We start from the raw sequence: 20506 nt of genomic DNA, 5'->3' as shown, positions 1-20506 counted from the left end.
AAGAAAAACTTTTCATATTGTCATTATGGGGTATTGTTTGTAGAATTTAATTTAATCCATTTTAATAATAAGTGAAGCATGATTACTTTCCAGATGCACTGTGCCTAAGCATTGCTGAGACCATGTTCAGCCTTTCATGGAAACGGTATTCTGGTGGCTGTGGCTCTTCCAGCAGGATAATGCTCCTGACATAAAGCACAAATGCTTCAGGAATGGTTTGAGGAGCACAACGAGTTTGAGCCGTTGACTCGGCCTCTAAACTCCCCAGATCTCAATCCAATCGAGCATCTGTGAGATGTGCTGAACAAACAAGTCCGATCCATGGAGGCCCAACCTCACAACTTACAGGACTTAAAGGATATGCTGCTAACATCTTGGTGCCAGATACCACAGCACACCTTCAGGGGTCTAGTGGAGTCCATGCCTCGACGGGTCAGGGCTGTTATGGCAGCAAAAGAGGGACCAACACAATATTAGGTCATAATGTCATGTCTGAGCAGTATATAGTGCAGTGGTCCAATAACAACTTGATCAACTAAATTAATAATCAGTTACAACTTTATGAAACATTTGCAAAACATAAAACTGCGTGTTGCATTATAGCTTTGAGTATATATATATGAACTCCAGCTCATCATCAGAATCACTGCTGACACTTCGACATGTAACAGATGGTCTGTTGGACATTTATAGGAGGATCCGCTGGAGGGACTATCCAAATAAAATGCTTCCACATCACAGTGTTATGAGACCGGCCCGTGGACACACACACACACACACACACACACACACACACACACACACACACACACACACACACACACACACACACACACACACACACACACACACACACACACACACACACACACACACACGCACACAAGGATCTCGTATAATCAGGCTTACCCCAGGTCAGCTGGCAGTGCTGATTATTGCATTCTGATGTGGTGGTGAAAGAGATCCTTCATGTCTTGTTATATAGAAAACTAAAATTAAACACATCTGCAATGTTAATCAGATGCTCAGCTCATACAAGTCCTGAGCCAAACACACTCTATCACTCATGAATACACAAAAATACTCCTCTTTAAAACACACTAGCAGGACTCTGGGGTTTTATTCACAGGCATATGGAGTGTGTGTTCGTGTTGACTGAACTTTAAGTGTGTTTCCACTTATCCAGCCTGGAGGAGACTTCGAGATGAGTCCTGTCAGATCAGACCGCTTACTGCAGTCAGTGTGTAATGATGTGAGCCAGCGAGAGATCTTACAGCAAATCACGAGGAACCTAAAAAAACCACCTTCATATTCATATGCATTTTTTCAACTTGAAATGAAAAACTGCATATGAAAAGCTTTACAAATTCAACTTCAAATGAAACAGAATCTGCAGAATATCCAATTAAGTATGTCAACACAATGACTACGTTTACATGAACAACAATACTCCGATATTAATCTGATTAAGACAATACTCTGATTAAGAGGCTAGCATGTAGACAGCGATTTCTAATTACCTTAATCTGATTAAAGTCATAATCTAACTACACATAAATCGGATTAAGACATGTGGAGTATGCCTATTTTAGTCGCATTATCAGAGACATGTACACACCTTAATCTAACTATTAATGTCATGTCGGAGATTTCACCGCATTTTGTGTCAGGACACATAACGTTTCGCACAACAGGGGAGTGCAGAGGGGAGGCTTTGTGGGTTCGAGCCTCTGCCCTTTTTGAAAATTAATCAAAAGTGCCCCTTTCAACAATCATCGATAATATTGTGGCCAATAAAACAAAATTGGAATTATACTTAATATAACAACTTGTACCTACAAAACAGTAACAAATGGTGGAAAAGTCGCGTTTATCTTTTACGGATCTGTCAGTCTGAAAAGTCGTTGCCATAAACGTCGTTGCTATGGGCGGTGTGTGTTTTACTTGACTGTTCATTGTGAACACTGCGTCCTCTCTCTCTATTTTTATTTTTGTTGTAATTATTATGCTCATTGTAAAAGTAAAATACAATAAGTTTGTATCTGTAATCGCAAACCAGATGGGTCATTCAGTGAACGCCTGTGGCTCGACGGCAGGAAAAACAATCCAAAGAGTCATGATTTTTAAACCTTTTTCATAATTAATCAAAGCTATTATTCTAAATGTATTCTGTCAATAAGGAGGAAAGAGGGGCAGTGTCTCTTCAAAAAAAAACAAAAAGGGGCAATACATAATATTAAAAAAATAAATCAACGTAAATGTAGATATAAAACATTATAAAAAACGCATGTTTTATACTTCTTAATGTAAAGTAACACTGTCCAACAGCGACACCCGCAGGTGAAGTTAGCGGGTTTACTGAGCCCATAAAATTAACACACCTGCCAAAGTCACGCTATGATTGGATGTTGGAGAACATAGCGTGTCATGGGGACGTAATGACGTGCCATAATCGATCTATGTTCTATCACATGTAAAACGGGAACATGAACGGAGTACTCTAAAAGCAACTCATGTAAACACCTTAATCAGAATATTGTCTTATTTAGAATAAGGTCAATAATTAGATTACTGCTGTCCATGTAAACGTAGTCAATGACATGACTCTCATAACCCAGTTAAGCCAATATTCTGGTTTCTGAAATCTATAAAAGATAATTAGCATATAAGTTATATGTCTTAAAAATTTACTGACCTACCAAATTCAGGGAATCTAGTACTGTAAAAAAATCCCCCTACTGTATTTCAACTTAAAAACTTAAAGGTACAATGTGTAATTTCCGCCACTAGAGGTCACTAATTCAAAACAAAGGCGTAGCTTGATGACTCCATGATTTCACAAAATCCTGGGAGTTTTTGTCTTCACCTCAAAAGAATCTGACGGGACTCGGGCAGCAATCATATTCATGCATGTTATTTTTTTAAAGATGTATTAACGTTACTGTAGTGTAAAGCCGGCGGAGCAGAACGAGGAGAGCAATTGCTAATGAGACATAAGCCCAACACACACAGAGCTAGAGCTTTTATTCTGCTGCAGTCGAGCGCTTCTTCTTCTGCTCATGCGTATATGTGGGGTAGCACAGCTCTGTTTTACCATATTTCATACATTTGAGTGTGTTGAAAGTAAGTTATAATGCTACTCTTGGCGTTTGCTCAGCTACTTAATGAGACACTTGTTCACAATGCAGTGAGAGATCCATATTAGGCATGGAAAAAATTAGCCTGACAAGCCAGACCCACATCAAGATGTTTGGTCTGGAAACTCACCATTGGCAGCTCAATCCGAGGGGCGGATAAACGGCTGTCTTTCAAACTCCTTCTGCACGCGATAGGATAGCGCTACACCCACCAGAGCAACGAAGGTGAAGCAGAGCTTGTTAATAAATTAAATATTCGCCGTATCCGGTCAGCAAAACTTAGAACACATCTTCCCTTTTTAAGAATGACCTCAGTGCCGTTCTTTGTTCTCTTCTCAGAGAAAAGCTTAACTCCAAGTCTTCCAGAGTCGCGGTCAAAGCTGATTCGAAAGACCGCCGTTCTCCAGTTTCTGTGTTTATTAGAAGCACGCAAACGCAACTCAGCTTCATTATGTTAAGCCCCGCCCACCGACTCAATACACGATGTGATTGGCCTGACAAGAGTTTGGTTTCTACAGCTTGCAAGTATATGGAGATTTGCTAGACTACACTCGCTGCAGATTAGATTTGCTGCCGTTAGGGTACATATAGATTTCTAAGCTAAAACATGGTACTCGTGGTAAATCGAGAACTCCAGATTTAGTCACTCAGACTAACTGTGTTGAGCTGGACAACAACGATTAGTTTTCTGTCCATCGATGATCCAAACAGTGGCTCACCTGTCTAATAAAACACATCATATATTAAAGCGGCTTTAGTGTTTCTGTGGTTTCTACAAAATAAAACCGGAAATTGAGGGTAACGCGGGTATGATGTCATTGATGGGTCATAGATGTCCTGGTTAAAATCACTTATTTCTCTGGATTTAAACATTCTTGGAAACGTGTGGGATTATTTAAGTACACAAGACAACAAAATATATTGAACACTGTTCTAGCAGTGATGTTAAATGATATATTGTGTTGAATCTCATATATCTTATAAATAAAAAAGGTAAATTTGCTTAGAATTTTTTGATAAATTGAAAGTTGGCACGATTTACTGATCTTATGATATGCTGCTTTCACCTTTATTCTTTAAACTGTATGATATTCACTATTTTGCTAAAAAAAAAATATATATATATATATACAGTCTTGTTCAAAATAATAGCAGTACAATGTGACTAACCAGAATAATCAAGGTTTTTAGTATATTTTTTATTGCTACGTGGCAAACAAGTTACCAGTAGGTTCAGTAGATTGTCAGAAAACAAACAAGACCCAGCATTCATGATATGCACGCTCTTAAGGCTGTGCAATTGGGCAATTAGTTGAAAGGGGTGTGTTCAAAAAAATAGCAGTGTCTACCTTTGACTGTACAAACTCAAAACTATTTTGTACAAACATTTTTTTTTTTCTGGGATTTAGCAATCCTGTGAATCACTAAACTAATATTTAGCTGTGACCACAGTTTTTTAAAACTGCTTGACATCTGTGTGGCATGGAGTCAACCAACTTGTGGCACCTCTCAGCTGTTATTCCACTCCATGATTCTTTAACAACATTCCACAATTCATTCCCATTTCTTGGTTTTGCTTCAGAAACAGCATTTTTGATATCACCCCACAAGTTCTCAATTGGATTAAGGTCTGGAGATTGGGCTGGCCACTCCATAACATTAATTTTGTTGGTTTGGAACCAAGACTTTGCCCGTTTACTAGTGTGTTTTGGGTCATTGTCTTGTTGAAACAACCGTTTCAAGGGCATGTCCTCTTCAGCATAGGGCAACATGACCTCTTCGAGTATTTTAACATATGCAAACTGATCCATGATCCCTGGTATGCAATAAATAGGCCCAACACCATAGTAGGAGAAACATGCCCATATCATGATGCTTGCACCTCCATGCTTCACTGTCTTCACTGTGTACTGTGGCTTGAATTCAGAGTTTGGGGGTCGTCTCACAAACTGCCTGTGGCCCTTGGACCCAAAAAGAACAATTTTACTCTCATCAGTCCACAAAATGTTCCTCCATTTCTCTTTAGGCCAGTTGATGTGTTCTTTGGCAAATTGTAACCTCTTCTGCACATGCCTTTTTTTTAACAGAGGGACTTTGCGGGGGATTCTTGAAAATAGATTAGCTTCACACAGACGTCTTCTAACTGTCACAGTACTTACAGGTAACTCCAGACTGTCTTTGATCATCCTGGAGGTGATCATTGGCTGAGCCTTTGCCATTCTGGTTATTCTTCTATCCATTTTGATGGTTGTCTTCCGTTTTCTTCCACGTCTCTCTGGTTTTGCTCTCCATTTTAAGGCATTGGAGATCATTTTAGCTGAACAGCCTATCATTTTTTGCACCTCTTTATAGGTTTTCCCCTCTCTAATCAACTTTTTAATCAAAGTACGCTGTTCTTCTGAACAATGTCTTGAACGACCCATTTTCCTCAGCTTTCAAATGCATGCTCAACAAGTGTTGGCTTCATCCTTAAATAGGGGCCACCTGATTCACACCTGTTTCTTCACAAAATTGATGACCTCAGTGATTGAAAGCCACACTGCTATTTTTTTGAACACACCCCTTTCAACTAATTCAACTAATTGCCCAATTGCACAGCCTTAAGAACGTGCATATCATGAATGCTGGGTCTCATTTGTTTTCTGAGAATCTACTGAACCTACTGGTAACTTGTTTGCCACGTAGCAATAAAAAATATACGAAAAACCTTGATTATTCTGGTTAGTCACATTGTACTGCTATTATTTTGAACAAGACTGTATATGCATGCTCGTTATAGCCAAAACCAAATTAAGACCAACACATTTCTATAAACCAGAGATGTTCTAAATGCTTTTAAAGATATTTCATATCCATATTTTTATCAGGAAAAAATAAATAATATAAATTATAATTTTAAATTAAATTTGAAGCAGATTTGTTACATGACATGAATATCCGTCATCTCTCAAATTATTGCAGGGCTAAGACTGATGTTGCAGCATGTGTGTAAGGCACCAATAAAATTAGGAGGTAATTATTCCATCACAAATAAATCTCTCAAACAAGTGGTCTATAGTATTATACACTTTTTATTCAAATTATAATATGTTTAAATACATTATTATTATTATTATTATTATTATTATTATTATTATTATTATTATTATTATTATTATTTAACAGATTATTATTTAACAGCTGGGACAGATTTGAATTATCATCTCAAAATGCAATCTAATCCTGATATAAGCCGCTCCCGAGCAGGCTTAAGTTTAAGGACCTGTTGCTATGACAACAAGTCCAGGATGAGCGTTGAAGAACCAAACAATCTAAAATCATGCCAAATCGTCAACAATCAAATCCAGCTAACTGAGTTAGCGACTTTTCCACTCAGCAAAACAAACTGGGTCAGATATCATATATTATACCCAACCTAAAAAGCCTCATCATCCATCTAAAAAATAAAAAAGCACATTAAAACGCAGATAAATCAACTCAATTTTCAGTGTGTAAGATTCCTCGCCTTCCATTGTCAACTAAGGAGGAGGAGGCGGGGGAAACAATATTTGAATTTGGACTGCAGTACCCATTTCAACCAATAGCTGTCATTCTTACCAGCACCTTTAACGTAGTGAAGAAAGAATACACAAACATGGATGTCTTTTTTCGATTTCTATAGCAGCATTTAGGCATTTTATTTTATATTGCATTTTTATTAATCTTGATTTCTCACAACTTGCTTTTTCTGGGTCGGTCGGAGTGAACTGTGGCAGTAATGGAGTCTAATAAACGTGAACGTGCACAGAAGACCAACGGCCAAGGGCATATTTTTGGATTTACGACATATGTTGCATGGGATCATTCTGTGATATTTTTGCATTTTTAAAAGCTTGATGCTGACCGCTGTCAGTGTTGGGTGTAACTTATTAATAAGTAAGGGATTACTCTTAATTTTTCTGTATTTTAATTGCAGTTACTTGTGAGAGTTACTATGCTGTTTAGACTAAACAATTCTATATAAATCATTTTTTAATGTCTAGTGTTAAATGTATGTTTTTAAGAGCCCGATCAGTCAATATTATGAGTGTGCAATGTCATGGAATGTATACGCCAAAATGAGTTTTGGCGTGCATATGCTACCCAGTTTTTTACATGCATATGATATGCACTTTTTGGCATATTATATGTACGAACGCTCCATCCCCATCCTACACGCAATAAAGTGCGTATCATATGAATGCGAAAAACTCTGTAACAAATGCATGGCAAAACTCATTTTGCCGTATACATTCTATGACATTGCACACTTGTACTATTGATACGCATTCACATGTGATTGGGCCTTCTTCCTTCAAATACTTTAGTCAGTTTAAGAATAATGTATGCAATTTTATATTCTTTATTTGACAGAATTAAAAGTGCAGTTTCATGTCTAATTGGTAAAACAATACTTTTAAGAGAGAGTAATTAGAACATTAATACTCGACACTTGTCCTTATTCAGTGCCACTAAATAGACAAGCATGATTAAAGATGGCGCTGGTGTATCTGGCATGCAGTCTAGCTGCTCTGTATTTGTTCTGTCACTGCTTGTGATATTCTGTCTCACAAAACATATGTCCTCGTTGTGTATTTATGATCGGACTCAGCTTATAACCTTTCAAGCGACTGTGGAGGCTGTTTTAAACAATGGTTTTAAAGGATCTGGTTTTATCCCTCCACACCTGTGCACCTGTGACGCTGTAGGAAGCGTGGAGGCATCATTGAATGTAAAACTGAAACAGGCTATGGGTGGCAGAAAACTCCATGCCATACTTCTACAGAAAAATCTATGGGCATTTCACAAAGGGCCTGTGTGGCTGGATTCACCCGGTACTTTCCCATAGGGTCAGTCCCGTGTCTGTAAGAGAGGCATTGATGTGTGAAATCTCCACTCCATTCGCTGGAGAATTTGATTAAAGAGGATGTCGTGATGAAAATAGCGCCGCTCAACGTTCATTCTGTAGCAAAAGAAAACGTCTCGGGTTACGTGTGTAACCCATGTTCCCTGAGAGGGAACGAGACACTGCGTCGTCGAGTGACGACACTCTGGGGAATGCCCCCAGCGTGTCGGCTCTGAAGTATGAATGAAATCAGTCACCAATCCGGTTGGTGCAACGTCATGACGTAGTAGGTGACGGCGTACACGGAAGCTATTAGAAGGCGCCGTCTCATACAACAGACAGCCTTTGCGATGAAGCTAGCGCTCTGCGTGAAGGTGTGGCGACGAGACGCAGTGTCTCGGTCCCTCTCAGGGAACAAGGGTTACACACGTAACCCGAGACATTCCCTTTATCGAGGGAACTCGCACTGCGTCGTCGAGTGACGACACTCTGGGGAACGAATACCCACTAGGCCACACCGAAACACGTCCGTCCTGGTGTGAAGCTGACACTTCAGGCACACTCAGGACACAAGCACCCTAGCACCATAGACCCAGGTCCATCTTATAAAACCTGATAAAGGTGTGAGGATTAGCCCAGCCTGCTGCCTCACAAATCTCGATAAGTAAAGCTCCCGAAAGGAGGGCCACTGAGGAGGCTAAGCCCCTCGTAGAGTGAGCCCTCACGGCTATGGGTGAAGGCAAATTACGCACCCGATAAGCCGTGGCTATAGCCGGACGATCCAATTACTGATAGTCTGTTTCGCCGCAGGCAACCCTTTCTTGGGGGGGCCAAAGCACACCAAAAGCTGGTCCGACTTCCTCCATTGGGCTGACCTGTCCATATAAATCCTCAATGCCCTAACAGGGCAGAGCAGGTGCAGCCTAGCTTCCTCAGCCGTCGCGTGTGGCGGAGGATGAAATGCCTGAAGAAAAACTGACCTCATCCCCGTAGATGGAACCTTGGGCACGTGACCGCCAAGGCCTGGAGGTCCCCCCCTCTCCTCAGAGAAGTGATAGCGAGGAGAAAAGCTACCTTAAGGGTCAGGTTTCTCGCCTCGGCCGACTCCAATGGTTCGAAGGGGGCCTCGACCAGCCCTTCAAGAACCACTGCCAGATCCCAATCCGGGACTCTGGGATGAGCCTCAGGCCTCAACCTCCTAGCCCCACGAAGAAACCGTACATCCAAGTGGTGCCTACCCAGCGGACCCCCATCTAAAGGCAAGTGGAAAGCCCCTATGGCAGCCACATACACCTTCAGTGTGGATGGGCTCAGACCGGCGGAGAAAGGGTCTTGGAGGAACTCCAGCACTGAGGCCACGGCGCAGTTAACTGGGTCCACCCTCCGTTCTCTACACCAGCTAGAGAAGACATTCCACTTAAGGCTATACAGTTTCCTCTTAGAGAGAGCCCTAGAGCTGAGAATGGTCTCTACAACCTCTTGTGGCAGGCCATCCTCTAGGTACTGCGCCCCCTCAAGGCACAGACCCAGAGGTCCCACAGCTCGGACCTGGGGTGGAATATCATTCCCCCTGTCTGAGACAGCAGATCCCTCCTCAGAGGGACCTGCCACGGGGGGCCGTCCAGAAGTGCCACAATGTCGGAGAACCAAACCCGAGTCGGCCACCGGGGTGCTACTAATAGGAGGCTGATGCCCTCCCGGCAGACCCGCTCTAGAACTCCCGGGAGCAGAACGATCGGGGGAAATACGCAAAGACGCCGCCTCGGCCACGTATGTGTCATGGTCCCTGTGTCCCTAGCGGGGCCGGATGCCTGAGGGAGAACCACAGCGGACAGTGGGTCGTTTCTAGTGATGCAAACAGATCCACTTCCACCGGGCCGAACCTCTTGCACATGGCCTCCACCACCTTGGGGTGGAGCTGCCACTCCCGGGCCTCAGCCCCTGCCTCGACAGGACGTCCACTCCCTGGTTCTGGTCCCCTGGGACATACATCGCTCTGTGAGACGAAAGTTTCCCCTGGGACCACAGGAGGATCTGATGCGCCAACCTGCACAGTGGGCGCTACCTCAGACCCTCCTGGTGATTCAGATACGATACTACTGACATGTTGTCGGATCGTATCAGGACATGGTGGCCGTGGAGGTCCGGGAGAAAGCTCCTCAGAGCTTTCTAAACCGCCAACATTTCTAGGCAATTTATATGCCAAGAGGAATGCTGGGGTCCCCACAGACCTCTCGTAAACCGGCCTTCCATGACCGCGCCCCAGCCCGTGAGGGAGGCATCTGTTGAAAGGATCTTCCTGCAACATGACGCTCCTAACACTTGCCCTTGGGACAGGAACCTAGGATTTTTCCATATGACAAGGGAACGAAGGCATTTGCGCGTTACTCTGATCATACGAAAAGGTTTTCCCCTCGAGGAGAACCCCCTGGTCCCCAGCCACCACTGGAGGGGCCTCATGTATAACAGGCCGAACAGAATCACGTTGGACGCTGCTGCCATGAGGCCTAGCAGTCTCTGAAACTGCTTCACAGTGCGGCTGTGGCCTAGCTTGATACCTGAGACCTCCGCCAGTATGGTCTCGACCCGCGAGGGAGACATGCCCGCCCGCATCGTGGTCGAATCCAATACCACTCCGAGGAATGTAGTCCTCTGGGTGGGTACTAACACGCTTTTGCTCGTGTTTAGTCTCAGCCCCAAGCACCTGAGATGGGCCAAAACGACATCTCGATGCCGAATCGCCAGCTCGCGCGACTGAGCCATTATGAGCCAGTCGTCGATGTAATTCAGTACACGGATGCCCTGGAGCCTCATCGGGGCCAGAGCTGCATCCATGCACTTGGTAAAGGTGCGAGGGGAAAGAGCTAGACCGAAAGGAAGAACCCGATATTGGTACGCTTCGCCCCCGAAAGCGAACCTCAGGAACTTCCTGTGGGCAGGAAGGATGGAGACATGAAAATATGCGTCTTTTAGATCTATCGTGACGAACCAGTCCTCGAATTGGATCAGAGTCACTATAGCTTGAATTGTGAGCATCTTGAACCTGAATCTCCTCAGAGACCGGTTCAAGTGCCTCAGATCTAATATTGGATGCAAGCCCCCACCCTTTTTGGCAACTATAAAGTAGTGGCTGTAAAGCCCCGACTCCCTGTCTGGCTAAGGAACTCGTTCTATAGCCTCCTTGACCAGCAGATAGTGCACTTCCTGTTCCATAACCTGCCTCTGGGCCAGGGGGACCACGGTCCAGACCACACCGTTGAACTTCGATGATGGAGCTCTGAACTGCAGTCTGTACCCCACTGTACTCAGGACCCAAGCAGAGATATTCGGGAGGCATGACCATGCGCATATATATTCTACTAGGGGAACCAGCTTCTCGAGGTCTCTGGTACCCACCGAACCTCCTGCCCTGCTGGCTACAGGAGGCCCCGGGCGGCGAGGGAGATACTGCCGGAAAGCCGCCGACTGCTTCCTCAGCTCCTGGAATCTCTCGACGACACTATTCACTGCGTCGCCGAAGAAACCCACAGGGGCTATTGGGGAATCTAGGAGGAAGGATTTCTCCTTCTGCTTTTTGAAGAAGCGTCCATCCAACCTGCTCACAGGCTGAACTTCCACCTCTTCCTGTGGCCAGTCGATGTTGAGTTTGGCCACAGCGCGTGTCAGCACATCCACAAGCTCTGTTTGAGCAGGGAAGTGAAGAGGTGAATTCACCTGCACTCTGCCCGCCTCCAGGCTGAACTGGTCTGATCCCTTGGAATCAGACAGCATCAGCACTGGGTTATCGACCTCGTGGGAAGATGCCGCAGCACGGGCTTCCTCACAAGGCGGAAGAGCTTCTGAATCCTCGGATGAGGAGTGGGAAGATGCCTCAGCATGCCCGCCTCCCGTTGCGAGATCCAGTTGTGAGCCCCAAGATCTACGCCGCCGCGCTGCCTCAACAGACGCGGGACCGGATCCACGGGGCTCGCGAGCCTGGCCGATCTCGGTGAGCACGGCCAGCTGTGAGCGCAGCACCCGGAGCGGCAGGCTCTCACACTCACTGCAGGCGGCACCCTCAAGCGCCGCCTGAGCGTGCTGCGCCCCGAGACACTGCACACACAGCTGGTGTGTGTCCGAGCCCGTAATGAAGTGCGGGCATGGGTGCACACACACCGTCTAAACTGCTCGCTTGCCATGCTTTTTAAAGATATTGGTGACAGACAGTTTTACAGTAAATAGACAAACAATATCACACAGAGCGCCTCGCTGAAGAGCAAAGACTGTCTGTTGTATGAGACGGCGCCTTCTTATAGCTTCCGCGTACGCCGTCACCTACTACGTCATGACGTTGCACCAACCGGATTGGTGGCTGATTTAATTCATACTTCAGAGCCGTCACGCTGGGGGCGTTCCCCAGAGTGTCGTCACTCGACGATGCAGTGCGAGTTCCCTCAATAAAGGGAACTCATAATTTCAATGATGACGAACAACAAGTTGGATTTCTTCTTCCAACTTGTGGCTGAACTTCTACCACGGCGTTACTCCTATTTTAACTCCCCACGGTTAACTGGTCGAGGTGGAGGTCATCAATTTTTAAATATAACATTGGATGTCGGACAATATCTTGAACAGTTTTGAATTACAGACTTTTCAGATAATGCAGTCTAATCATGTGCTGGTTGCACTTGTGTGACAGAACAATCCATCTCAGACTCGCGGTAAAAACCCTCTTCATAGAAACACACTTGCAGGAATGTTTGGCTCCGAAGTAGGGTTAGAGGATGTGGTATTCCACTTCCGTATTTATACCCGCACGGCGGGCAAGCTAAAAGAGACCATTTAAAAGATAACTTCTCGGTTACGTATGTAACCCTCGTTCCCTGAAGGAGGGAACGGAGATGTACGTCCCGTCGCCAGGTGCTGTGCTTTCGATGAAGAACAGAGTCACTAGTTCGGTTCCTTGGCAGAAAAGCAAGGATGCAGTGTTCCACTTACGTACTTACACCTGCACGGCAGGGAGAACTTGTACAACTTGCAAATGTCATTGGCTCGCTTTTAAATACTCAAAGTAGATTGGTCTCTGAAAAAAAAAAAAAATATATAATAATAAAAATTATATATATATATATATATATATATATATATATATATATATATATATATATATATATATATATATATATATATATATATATATTTTTTTTTTTAGTTTTTAGTTTGTGATTGGGAATCACTTTGAGCAACCTGTGTTGTTTTAAACTGTGCTATAAAAACAAATAAACATTAGCGGGACATTTTTTAAATATTTCCTTTTGTGGTCTGAAAAAGAAAGAATGACATACTGGATTATAACAAATCCAATGTGAGTAAATAATGACTTCATTTTCATTTTAGGGTGTACTAACCCTTTAACTGGAGTACGGACCGTAAAATGCACATATAAACTTGCTTAGTGTCTGTCTATGTAATGAAGGTAATCATGTGTAACGACGCCATGTATAGCATGTATTGAGCCCTGAGCTACTGTGGTTTTCATCTGACAGACGTGACCCCTGTCTGGGTCAGTGGTTATCCATCACTGCTCACCCCAGCACTGAGGCACTGTACCCAGTCAGAGCATGTAATTTCACCCCTCTGGGTTGTGGATGCAGGGGACAGTGTAATTGAGCCCCTTACAGAGTCTAACAGAGCCACTAATCCTCCTTTTCTGAAGCCCGTCTTCACCTTCCCCTCTCCAGCTGTGTCACATCCATCTATGTCCACTGGCCCATCACATGCCACCTTCTTGTGTCCAGCAACTGTCTGGGAGTCCTGTCCACAGATGTCCAGATGTATCCTTTCCTCACATCTTACGGTAAGGCTTGTAACATGCATGCCTTCACTTCCGAAAAGATAATTTTTTGTCTTGCATCTCATAAAAAACTCAAACAAGCTCAGTGCCGGCTTATTTTCCATCAGTTCTTTTTTTGTGAATTGGAATGTGTGCAAAGTATTGTGGGTGATTTAATAATGCAAAGGATACATTTGATGCATTCTTCAAAATGAGCTGAATGAAGGATGCGAAACAAAGCCTACCTTCCAAGGATCCTTCATATCCAGACAGCCTTCAGCTGTGCTTGATGACGTGGCAGCTGAAATATGCAGCCTTCCATTTGAGAAGCACCCTAATTCTCTGGAGCCGTCACTGGGCTACGGTCAGGGGCTGGAGCCGTCACTGGGCTCCGGTCAGGGGCTGGAGCCATCACTGGGCTCCGGTCAGGGGCTGGAGCCGTCACTGGGCTCCGGTCAGGGGCTGGAGCCGTCACTGGGCTCCGGTCAGGGGCTGGAGCCATCACTGGGCTCCGGTCAGGGGCTAGAGCTGTCACTTGGCTCCGGTCAGGGGCTGGAGCTGTCACTGGGCTCCGGTCAGGGACTGGAGCCATCACTAGACTCCGGTCAGGGGTTGGTGCCGTCACTGGGCTCCGGTCAGGGGCTGGAGCTGTCACTGGGCTCCGGTCAGAGGCTGGAGCCGTCACTGGACTACGGTCAGGGGCTGGAGCCGTCACTGGGCTCCGGTCAGAGGCTGGAGCCATCACTGGACACTGGTCTGGGGCTAGAGCCATCACTAGACTCCGGTCAGGGGCTGTGGACTCTGGTCAGGGGCTGGAGCCATCACTGGACTCTGGTCAGGGACTGGAGCCATCACTGGACACTGGTCTGGGGCTAGAGCCATCACTGGACTCTGGTCAGGGCCTGTGGCCATCACTGGACCCTGGTCAGGGGCTGGATCCATCACTGGAATCTGGTCAGGGGCTGGAGCCATCACTGGACTATGGTCAGGGGCTGGAGCCATCACTGGACTCCGGTCAGGGGCTGGAGCAGTCACTGGACTCTGGTCAGGGGCTGGAGCCGACACTGGAATATGGTCAGGGGCTGGAGCCGACACTGGACTCTGGTCAGGGGCTGGAGCCGTCACTGGACTCTGGTCAGGGGCTGGAGCCGTCACTGGACTCTGGACGGAGACAGGAGATGGTTCTGTCCAGAAGTCTATTAGCCAGTTTTCTCCCACTGGATGGGGACTGGAGATGTCACAAGACTCTGGATGCGGACAGGAGACATCATGGGACACTGGATTGGGAATAGCTGTATTCAAGATCGGGACGCAATGCTCTCAAGGCCTCGAATGACAGCTTTTCTTCAGTTTAGTCCAGAGCTGGGAGGTCGAAAGGGTGATACATAATATTTCCCAGATCTGGAACAGGGTCTTTAATGTCTCGTCATACAAGGAGCTGGTGACAGCCAAACAAATTAAGTTTTTAACAAAATAAAAAAGGTTATGGCTCTCCAGAGCCAGGATGATTTTTTATCCCTATCATCCATTTCAGGCGGTCTATTCATCTTTCATGGGGTGGTGTAGGCAGAAGAAGACTTAAGTTCAAAAACATGTACTTTTACTCAAATATCCAAAAACGGGTAGAAGGTACACTCACAGGGTACACAACGTAGAACAGACAAAGACTGACTGAAGAGACGGAACTTAAATGCAATTGTTCGATTTCAGGCAGTAATGCGCAGACTGATTGGCGACTGACTTGAATGGTTTGGAACAATATGAGGGTGAATAATTAATGACAGAATTTTGGGTGAACTAACCCATAAAAAATCACATTGTTTTAGTAGTTCACATTTTTATATAAAGTATTAGAAAAGGAAGGATGAAAAATTAAAATAATACAATGGACGTTTTTGGTGATAAAATAATAAGTTTGACCAATACATCCAAAACCATAGTTGACCAGTGGATTTCATTGCACTGGATACTAGTTTTCCCATAAATCAGAACTCCACCCCTCCACCTGTTGTCTCTACAACTCCACTGTCTTCCTCGTCTCTCCAGCTCCACCTTGGTCAGTTATGTGTACAGGGTGTACAGCAAATCCGTAAATTTTCTGAAATGGTGATGTCATCACACTACGCCCAGCACGGTAAAAGAGTTGAGGGATACAACTGCGGGCTCTGGGCATGCGCACATCCATATCGTGTCATTTAATTACCGTATTTGCATTATTGTAAGGGTAGGTTTAGGGTTGGGGTAGGTGTAGGTGTAGACATTAATAAAACCTATCTGTTCAGTAGAAAATGTATTTATTGTTATTTTATCGTGAGATTTTTCTTCACCTCATACCACTGCTATACCCCTTCTAGCCACAACTCTTCTTCTCCATTTTTAGTGTATTTCTGTGGGAGAATTACAGCGCCACACATTGGCCTGGCGTGTATACTACATTGTTTTGAGTTGGTTTCGGTGATCTTGTGTGGACACAGATATTTCTTGAAATGAGAAAAAAAAAAAAAAGATTAGATTGGGAAAGCTCTGGCTTCGTGTAGACGGAGTCTTAGTTCATTGCTAAATTCGACACTGCTGCGCTTAGATCCATTTCTCCTCATTTACTTTCAACCCAGCCGTGATAGGACTTCAAATAGAAAACAGCTATTTTAATTTGTAATAATATGTCACAATATTATCAAATGCAGCATTTGTGAGACTTTATTTAAAAAACCGTAACAATTATTCCAGAAATCGGTATGGTGTACATATACATTTATCACATATTTAATAAACACTCTGCCCTTATCATGTAACAAACAAGTCAGATAATCTAATCACACATTCAAGGATAGTCCAGTGCCAGATACAGAAGGGGCTCTATCCAAGATCCATTGTAAAAGTTTTCTGGAACAGGAAGTAAGCATACTAAAAAGCTTTTTCTTGTGCCTGCTAAGACCTATGGAAGGAGGTATTCCCAGTAGATAAGACACTAGATCTGGACCAGCCTCTTTGTTAAACTTTAGCTCTTTGTGGAACATGTAGTGGAAATGGGAATGGGAAATATCGAGTAGCCTAAATGAGTGTGTGTTTGTGGACATAATGTGTGGATTCTGATCATCTGTCATCGAATGTGTTTATGTTAGTGTGAACATGTGTGTCATGAGCGCTGTCTGTGCATCTGTGTGACTTCGCAGTCTGTGGCGCCGGCCGATATGGCAGGGGAGCCCCGCAGCAGGGAGCCTTCATCACGTGCACTTAGGGAGAGAGTGAGTGAGCAGCCGTAGAGTAAACTGAGCTTAGCTCTGGCACCAGACGTGTATAATGCCCAGAGCAGGATGATCACTCTGTGCTTAGGATGGCTTAACAGTGGGCATGATGGAACTTGGGGGTGAGGGGGAGAGGAGTATGACAGTTTATTGACTTAGTCTCATCTGTACTGCATGTTGTAGCCAGATGTTCAGATTGGCCAGATTGTAGCATCAGATACAGATTCAATTTGAAGAGGCCCATACCCACTGAAGTGAAGCATGATGTGGCCTGATCTCTTTCATTTAGATTTGACTGCTTCAACAAACCATATTGCCAATAGCAAACCAATAGGACACAGGTGAAGAAAGTTCAACACTCTTCTGCATTATTTTTTGTGTGCTAATTTCTATGGTTGAATATGATCATTAATCGTTAGTGTTAGTGTTAAATTAATGTCAGGGTCAAAGATTTTGGTTCATAAAGTGATATTTAATTATATTTGTGTTATAATTATATATAATTGCATTATATAATCATGCATTTTATTTATATAGGTGCATTTCTCTGTTTTTATTAATTTTGAGGAATACTGAATCTGTTTTTGTGCAAGTGAGATGAGTAAATGCTCACATTTATTCTAAAACTACAATAAGCATTATGTTCACAGACCGTTCCTACGCTTTGCTTCGCAGGTCAAGCATATCAATACAAGGTTCTCCCATTTGGGCTGTCCCTGTTTCCCTATGTCTTTACCAAAGTCACGGATGCTGCTCTTTTCCCGCTAATGAACGTGGGCATTCACATCCCCAACTATCTCGATTTGGCCTATTACTTAGATCAATTATGCAAACACGGGCACCTCAGCCTTCTGGGCCTTTGGGTCAACTGGGAATAGAGCAACCTCTCCCCTTTGCAGGACATCTCTTTTCTCTGTGTGGAGTAGGACTCTGTCAACATGACAGTGCATCAACGGACATGCTCAGTCAGTGCTGAAATGAAAGTTCTAACGTAAAGTTCTACCAGGAAGATTCAATGTTGTGTCACTCATCACATTCAGACCTAACCAATCATGTCCTAATTCTCAGAATATAAAAGATGGTCACTTACACATGTCTGAGTTTGCAGATGCTGATGCCAGCATTTACCTCCATTCTCCCCCCTCCACCACCAGGATGGTCCCCGCCTATATCTCCCAGGGGGCTGGCTATGCCCCTGCCTTCATATTCAAGGCAAGGCAAGGCAAGGCAAGGCAAGTTTATTTGTATAGCTCATTTCATACCCAATGGCAATTCAAAGTGCTTTACATAGAAATTAATTAAAACAGTGGTAACAAATGAATGAGAAAAAAGAATACCATATGGAGGAATAAAAAAAATTAAAACAAGCATAGTTAACACAGTTGTAAAGATAAAATAATAATAATAATAATAATAATAATAATAATATTCAGGCAGGAAATGCAGAGTCCATTACCCTCGAGACGAGAGCTATGGACGGGACCTATTCCAAATAACCTCTAATTATAATACTTGCTGGTCTGTTAACAAACTTGTTACTTTATTGTACTTCATCTGGACTCCCATTATTTTTGGTAGAACTGCCTGAATACCACTGAAGCAATTTCAGAAGCTCCTGGGGTATATTGCATCTGGAGCCACAGTCACGCCACTCAGATTGATACATATGAGACCGCTTCAGCTCTGACAACCCAGCCCCGAGATGGGTATGGCACCAACGCTCACTTGATGTGGCCATTACACCAAGCTGTGGCCAAACATTCAGGCCATGGTTGGACCTTGCCTATCTACAGGCTGGAGTGATCCTAGAATCCTAGAAGTGTCCAGGCATGTTGTTGTCACAACAGATGCCTCCACCATTGGCTGGGGAACCGTAATCAAAGGGCATGCTGCCTCAGGCTCCTGGACAGGACCTTGACTGCAGTGGCATATCAATTAGTTAGGGAGGATAGCAGGTTTTGTTAGTTGCGCCATACTGGCCCAACTGGACCTGGTTCCCAGAATTGATGCTCCTCTTGACAGCCCCTCCGTGGCAGATTCCCCTGAGGAAGGACCTGCTTTCTTAGGGATTGGGCACCATATGGCACTCATGTCCAGACCTCTGGAACCTCCACGTGTTTTCTCTTGATGGGACATGGAGGACTCAAGTGGCTTACCGCCAGTGGTTGCTGACACTGTCACTTCAGCTATAACCCCCTATACGAGGTGCGCATATGCTTTGAAGTGGAGTCTGTTCACTGATAGTGTTCTTCCCGAAGGGAAGACCCCTGGAAATGTCCGGTCAGCTTTGCGCTTTCCTTCCTTCAATATTGCATGAAGTGTAGGCTGTCTCCCTTCACCTTGAAGCTCTATGTTGCGCCATCGTAGCACATCACGATGCTGTTGATGGCAGGTCACTGGGAAAGCACAACCTGATCATCAGGTTCCTGAGAGGCGCTAGAGGTTTAAACCCCCCTCAACGCCTTATCCCCTCCTGGGACCTTTCTGTCATCCTTTTGGATCAAAAAAGAGCTCCCTTCGAGCCCCCAGAGGACCTGCAGGCTATCCTAAAACACCGGCCCTGATACATGCCCAAAGTTCCCACCACTCCCTTTCGAAACCGGGTGGTGATCTTGCAAGCACTGCCCCTAGGGGAGCCCCCTCGTGCCGCTGTGTCTCTTTCACATACTGCGCGTTTATGTGGACCACACGCAGAACTTCAGAAGTTAAGAGCAGCTCTTTGTCTGCAAACAGGTAATGTGCAGGAAGACTGGCAGAGGGATATCTTGCGGTGCCATTTCCCTCTAACAGAGAGATATAAGCACCTACCTGCTACCTGAGTTCCCCACTTGTCAAACCCTGTTTCATTTCCTTCATTATCCTTTGGCAGTCAGACTCCAGGCCCAGTACTTGTGTGTAAGTCCGGTTGGTAAGTTATTTTACTGGACTAGATGCCCATATGATGTGATTCCCTGATTGTTAATCCCATATGTGTCCATGATATGTTTTCCCTGATGGTAAATCTGTGTCTTTCACTGGGTGGCTCTTCTCTGCCCTGTCTCTGTGCTGGTAGCAGTTCCTCCCTGGCTAGTTAGGATTTACCCCAGAGAGCTTCCATAAGTAGTCCTTCCCCATGGGTCAGTCCATATTTGTAGCCTCCACACTTCGGGCAGGGTGTGGTTTCTGTAGCGTTCCCCTCTTTTGGGATTGGGCCCACTTCCCCAGTGTTTTAGTCATTGCTGAAAAACGATCAAATCAAATCACCTTTATTTATATAACGCTTTTTACAAGTCCAATTGTTTCAAATCAGCTTCACAGTGTTAACAAGAAGATAATGCAACAGAATTAGATTCGGCTGTGCAGCCTCTCTGGTGAAAATGGTGATGTTATCCAGCAAATTTCAATGATCATATAGTGTCAATGCGGGCAGGTCGGTAATATAGTTGAAATTTAGGTGTCCCCAACTGAG

Source organism: Pseudorasbora parva, chromosome 17 (assembly GCF_024679245.1).
Source record: "Pseudorasbora parva isolate DD20220531a chromosome 17, ASM2467924v1, whole genome shotgun sequence".
Taxonomy (NCBI): domain Eukaryota; kingdom Metazoa; phylum Chordata; class Actinopteri; order Cypriniformes; family Gobionidae; genus Pseudorasbora; species Pseudorasbora parva.
The sequence above is the reverse complement of the archived record's forward strand: the minus strand, read 5'-3'. Positions refer to the sequence as shown.